The 5,653-nt window shown below is 47.8% G+C and overlaps 1 long non-coding RNA gene across 1 annotated transcript; it reads right to left on the bottom strand.

Moving 5' to 3' along the window:
* Positions 1 to 494: 494 nt before the first annotated feature.
* LOC116083437 lies at positions 495 to 4,654 on the bottom strand. The gene is made up of 2 exons (XR_004115709.1): positions 4,351 to 4,654; positions 495 to 2,245 (listed from the first exon to the last, which is right to left on the bottom strand). It is a non-coding gene; the product is annotated as an uncharacterized LOC116083437 (long non-coding RNA).
* Between the last annotated feature and the right edge of the window lie 999 nt (positions 4,655 to 5,653).

Below are 5,653 nucleotides of genomic sequence, written 5' to 3'. Positions count from 1 at the left end.
GAGAAATGCAGCAGTTTGGGTGAGGGTCATTCCTTATTCTTTTTCTCCATCTAAAATCTCGTATTTCAGGTGACTGTAGAGTTGTAGGCACATTGTTAAATCATCCGTATCCTTGTAGGGCAAGGTCTCCCTTTCCTAAAAGCAGTACACCCTGGATTCTAAGTGTTTGGCTTCACTCCTTAGTCTTTCAGTTGTAGAGTATGGGTGATGGGGTCACTGTTTGTGTCACACTGCAGACCCTGCACGTTCACCTGTGGGGACTCTGGGCTCCCACATGCTGACTCCGGTCTTGCTGAACAGTCTCGCCTCTTTTACCAGAGTGTGAGGATGATGAACATACCACAGGACTGCTTTCATTAGGTGCGGCTCATTTTACCCGAAAGAAATCAGACAAATTGGCTTTTCCTTCCTTCCCTCTCTTTCCCTGGGATGTTTATTTACAGCAGGCTTTTATTCCTCTCCTCTATTCCTCCAAAGGCAATGAAAAGCAATTCTGAGAGCACAGCAGAAAATCAGTTTTTAATCAAGAAAAAACAATCTGTGTGAAATAGAGATGTGCGGCTTTACCGGGGAGATTCCTGCAGCTAGCAGAGCGTGCATTGCTAGCCAGGCTGGGGCCCCTGCCTGACATGGCTCACCAGCACACTGAGGAGGTGCACAAGGAGCCTCTTGTTTCCAGGAGCAGGGTCAGGTTCTATGCAGCCCCTCAATGGGATGAAGGGTTAGAGTTTGTGTGTCCTCAGCACATACCTCCTTTGCCTGGAATTGGAAGCCCAGGTCACAAGGCGTGGTGGCCACACTCAGGTGTCATTGGCTTTTCGATGTGTCCTCTTAGCACCTCCCTCCTCCACCAGTTACAGAGCTCCCAACTCTCAGTTCAGCACATTTGAAGTAGAGTCCTGGCACAGAGGCTGCAGGAGACATTCAGCTTTCTGGCTTCCATCCTGGGCTGGGCTCTTCCATTGTGACCACAAAGCGGCCTTTCCTTTAGCCTAGCTCTTTAGGGTATCCCTAAGGGTGGACTGAATCTCCTCTTCAGTGCACATTCGTAACCTGGTGGCCCATGGCAGGACTCACAAGTTCTATGCCCAATGCCCAGATTCTCAGTGCACAGGTCCAGTGTGAAATGTTAGGAAGTGGCCTTGTTTTCTACTTTGCTTTGAATATGGGTCTCTTCCAAAATTCCAGCTGAGGCTTAACTGCCATGGTAACAATGCTAATAGGTGTGGCCTTCCTGGGGTAGGGTTCAGGTACTCTGAAGGGCTGTTCTTATGGGTGAGGTTGAAGCTTCTACACTTCTCTGCCTTTCCCTGGACTCCTCACATCAGTTTCCCCTCATATGGGGTCTTCATATTCTTTACTCCCTTGGGGGTCACAATGCCCTCTCCCTATCCTTAAGGTCCCCATGTCTTCTCACTTCTTTTGGAGCTCTCTACACCCTCTCATCAATCTCTGGGTCTCTGGACCAGTCCTTAAGTCCTTCTCTGTGAGAACTGGTTTTGGTTTGGACACATGGAAAGCCCATGTCCCCGGATTCCGGTGCTTGGTGTGTAATGGCCACCACCAGTTTGGCAGCTGAAGATTCTTGCTCAGGGATTTAGCCACCACATTATAGTGGTACAGAGGTTGCAGGGTTGGAGGCACAGTTGTAGAGTCATCCAGAGGCTAGTTGTGTGTCTGGAGCCCACGTGTCTGTGGTGTGCCCTTTTCCAGTGAGGTACAGTACAAAGGAGTCTGAGGCCAAACTCTGAATGGTGCTTTCTGCTTTGAGAAGACTTCAAAGAAGATTCCAGTTGATCCCAAGACCAGACCTGAGGGTGATCTCAAGGAGCTCTGTGCTGTTGTCTGTACTTGCGGTCATTTGGGTGGAGGGCTGTAGGAACAACTGATACACACTCAGGCAGCCACTGTCCCACACTCAACTCAGAGGTCATATGTCTCCAGAAACTTGACCTTGGATGTGATAGCAAGGGAGTCTTCCTAAATTCCACCGCTTCACACACATCTAGGTGGGGTTGGTCCACTAGGTGGGGTTGCTAGGCAGAAGCCTTGGGGCTCTGGCTGCAGGAGAACTGGATTCTGAATTATCCACACTCTGGGGGCAGGTACAAAGGCTCACTTGAAGTGTGGACTGGTGTTGTAATAGTCTGGTGAGTCTTTCTGCTGCAGCAGCAATCCTGCTGAAAGGCAGCACAGCTCAGTGCTGAATGAGGCTGAACAGCGGCTTCTCCAAACACCCAGTGTTCTGAGGGGTCAAAAAAAAAAAAAAATCACAGACTAAAATGCACAGATGAACTCTGAAGGACTTTGCTCTTCCACTTACTCCAGGGCCAGGGGATCCAGCCTCAGCCTGTTTCTGGGACTATGGTTAGCCAAGAGGAAGCTAGGGTGGTTGGGGACCAGTGAGGCCCAGTGTTAAGACTTTATCCACACCACACTGACTGTTGATAATTAGCCCAATGAGTGTACACCCTACAGGCCTTAAGAGGTTTCATTTTAACTGTAAATTATGTGAGTAACTATATATTCACAAAGTCAAATATGCAAAGTGGCACTGTGACTTCCAAATACAATATGAGCTAATTAAGCCAAATGACTTAACACATCCATTCTCCTAACATTTACTGTATCCGCACATCTTTTGAAGGAAACAGGGTGCCTTGTACCTTGAAGAAAAGACAGACCTTGTGGGGAAAGAGTTTGGTGTTTTCCTCTGGGTTTGGAAGCAAGCAGAGGATTTTTGACTGTGGGTACTGACTAGCCATGGTGCACTTGTGTTCCTGGAGTGAGGGATAGTGAGTGTAGGGGTGGGGTTGGACAATCCCTCCCTCTAGGTGGTGAAACTGCCACAGCATAGGCAGGAGAGCTCCTCTATCTCTCTGCTGTGGCCTGATGAGGCCAGAGACTCTTGTCCGTCCATTCACTTTGCTCTCTGACATATTAACAGACAGGGTGTAGTGGTCTAGGATGTAGGACTCCCTGCATGCCTTCAGCCTTTAGGCTCCAAGTCAGCTCTGCCTGCCACTGGCTATGCCAGACTCCTGGCTTATCCTCACATTCACTGGCCTCTTTACTCACTGGGTAAGCAAAACTCTCACTGCTCTGACTGGAGCACTGCAGGTATGGGAACCAGGGGCATCTCCCTCTCCTCTTTTCTATTTAGCTTCCTCTAGCTAGTCATCCTGGCCCTCCCCTCCCCCTCTCCTCCTCTCCCTGTTCCTTCCTTCCCCTCCCCCCCAAGCCCCTCTCCTGCCTTTAGCTCCCTAGGGTGCATCTTTATTACTTTTCGACTGCCAGCCTTCTCGTTTGATCTCCTTCCTGACTTCCTCCAGGAAGCTCCTTTCTGCCTGGGAAGCTGCACAGAGCAGCAGAGAGCATCCTCAGTTCAGGTCCCACGTGATGACAACGCTCTCATAATTTCTTTTGAAAAGAAAAGACTACAATGCTCATTTTAGAACCTACCGAAAAATCCCACAACAGAAGTCGTTTCTGGCCCCACTGCTGAGGGAGAGCCACACTGAGAATGTGATTGGACCCCTCTCCTCTTCAGATTTACTTCGAGTAATTTGAAACAGTTTTGTGTAATCCATCGTTACCCTCCTCCCCCCACCATGGGATACACTGTAGGCCATGCATTCTGGTGGCTTATGCATGTGAGGGTCAGCAGAACCTATAAGGGCCAGGTCCCAACACTTTTGTCTTAGAAAATTACGTAGATGCTACCCGAATGCCCAGACCGCAGTGGTAAGGCCTTAGGGGCAATTGGTAAGTGGAGTGTGTGGGTAAAACTAGTTACAAACACACGCAAGATGGTTTGTGTGGTATGTAGATGAAACTTTTTATTTAAAGGTCAGGGTCTCATGTAGCTCAATTTGCCCTCAAACTCCCTATGTAGCTTTGAACCTCTGACCCTGTCCTCTTGGTCACCCTGCCCCTCACCAAGTACCAAGACTTCACTATGCCTTGTTTTATGTGGCTCTGGGAATGATAACCAGGATTTGGCAAATGGTGGGCAAGAACTCTATCAATTGAGCTATATCCCCAAACCTGAATAAAACATTATTTATAAACACGCATAAGCAGATTTGGGTAGTACGTGTGAATAAAACTTCACTGGCCAACACATGGAAACATGTTATCTGTGGTGTATCCCAAAAGAACTCTTTTCATAAACATGATCTCAGAGGACTGATGTACCCATAGGAGTTTGTTGAGTTGATAAATATGCAGATATAATTTTATTTTTAAGCCCCAGAGGCAGGTTAATTAATTCACCACCACCACCACCACCACCACCACCATCATCATCATCATCATCCCTTTGAAAGCAAAGCAAAGTCTCTAAGATACCTAAGATCCAGGTGTGTCCAATCAGACAAATGCTGCTAAGGGATTTTTGCTTTTTCCAGGGTCCTTCTTTCTATGCACACTTCCAGGAGGATAAACAATTGGTTGTTACAGGTAGAGTGTGGGCAGTTTTCTGTTTCGATCGACAAGCTCAGGTTATGAAAACCTTTGTCCACTGCACATGTCCTTTCCCATGGTGCATCTGATTCTAGTAATATGCATGCCCACTCACACATACACATAGGATGGTAAGATTTTTCTTCAACTGTTTATGCAAAGAACACAGTTGATTCTATTGAACTTGCACTCAAAGCCAGCACTGACTAACTCTGTGCACTGCCTCTGGTTCTAGAACACCCTTGAGGATGTGTTTGGTCACAAAGGGGTGATACCAAGGATTGCTGGGAATGCACAAGGAACTGTAGGTCAGTGACCCATTATGATTTTAGAGACAGAAGTTGTGTACTGTTTGATGCAGGTGGGATCCCAAGTTGCTCAGGTTGCCCAGTGCTTTACTGGGAGAAAAGTGCGTGTATTTGTGTGTGTGTGTGTTTCAAGTCAAGTGAGTTCTGGGATTACTGAGTATCTTTATTCTTGCCCGTCTCAGTCAGGGAGTCCTGCTACCTTTACCAGATGCCTCTGCTCTGTAGTGCTTAGTCAGGTGCAGATAAAGTCCACCAAGTCAGCTTTGGTCTCCAGAAGGCCAACAACTTCAGAACCGATTGATTCAATTATAAAAATGGTGACTCCCCAAAACATGTGCCCTGTAAGTCCTGTGTCTTGAGGGTGCTACTGAGGATTTCTGTGACGTGGACTTAACCAAAGCCACTCCTATGTGTGCCGTTGAGGCTCAGAGGAGGCCAGGGCACTGGAGTCCAAAGATCTCTCTGTTAATCTGAGAATGAAGAGAATATTTCTGTATGTCTGTAGAAAAAATATCTCACACCCCCACATCCCCTCTGTCCTCCATGGAGCACAGGGCCCCCATCTCACACTCCCTGGGATGTAGAGTGCAGACATGGGACAAGTCCGTGAGTCTTGGACAAGTGCAAAGGGATATCTGAAGTGAGGAATGCCAGACCCTGGAGCTCAGAAGCGCTCAAACACAGGAAGGTCTGCCAGTGTCCTAAGGTATCTGCAGCAAATACCACACACTGGTGGCATAAATGTGAACAACATATTCTCCACAGCTCTTGAGGCCAGAATCTGGAATTAAGGTGTGGTGGGCATTGCTCCTTTGGAGTCTTCCAGGGGATGATCTTTTCTGGCTCTTCCAGCTTCAACGGGTCCAAGTATTCCTGGGATT

The sequence above is a fragment of the Mastomys coucha genome, unplaced genomic scaffold, assembly GCF_008632895.1.
Source record: "Mastomys coucha isolate ucsf_1 unplaced genomic scaffold, UCSF_Mcou_1 pScaffold8, whole genome shotgun sequence".
NCBI lineage: Eukaryota > Metazoa > Chordata > Mammalia > Rodentia > Muridae > Mastomys > Mastomys coucha.
The sequence above is the reverse complement of the archived record's forward strand: the minus strand, read 5'-3'. Positions and strand labels throughout refer to the sequence as shown.